This window comes from Penaeus monodon, chromosome 15, assembly GCF_015228065.2.
Source record: "Penaeus monodon isolate SGIC_2016 chromosome 15, NSTDA_Pmon_1, whole genome shotgun sequence".
Classification (NCBI taxonomy): domain Eukaryota; kingdom Metazoa; phylum Arthropoda; class Malacostraca; order Decapoda; family Penaeidae; genus Penaeus; species Penaeus monodon.
In genome coordinates this window covers 41,470,388-41,470,806 of record NC_051400.1, presented here as the reverse complement: position 1 = coordinate 41,470,806, position 419 = coordinate 41,470,388, and positions in this window count along the sequence as shown.

The following is a 419-nucleotide window of genomic DNA, read 5'->3' as shown; positions in this document are numbered from 1 at the left end:
AGTTATGGCAACAATTTTACAAATATTTTCATGAATGTAAACCTTACATATATACGTATCAGATCACCAATTTGTCAGAACAGTCATCGTGTGTAATTCATCAAACATTGTCTTTGGTGTTAAAATCTACTTCAACATTTTTAGTCATGTCCCGCATTCACTCCCTGAAAAAAAAAGGGAAAAGCACTGGAAGGTATCTTTTCGACAGTAATAAAAACTTGATGGCTGCAGTAAGTTCGGAACTTCATTTTGACAAGTCATATTTCCCCAATATCATTTGGCTTCTGTTCTATACAAATTATATATTTAACTCTCTCTACAGTCAAAGTTTGCAGAACGTATATAAGGTATTAAATCTTAAAGGCTGCCGATCACTGGAACGAAAAACTCTCTCCAGGAATTGAAATTTTAGGATATGG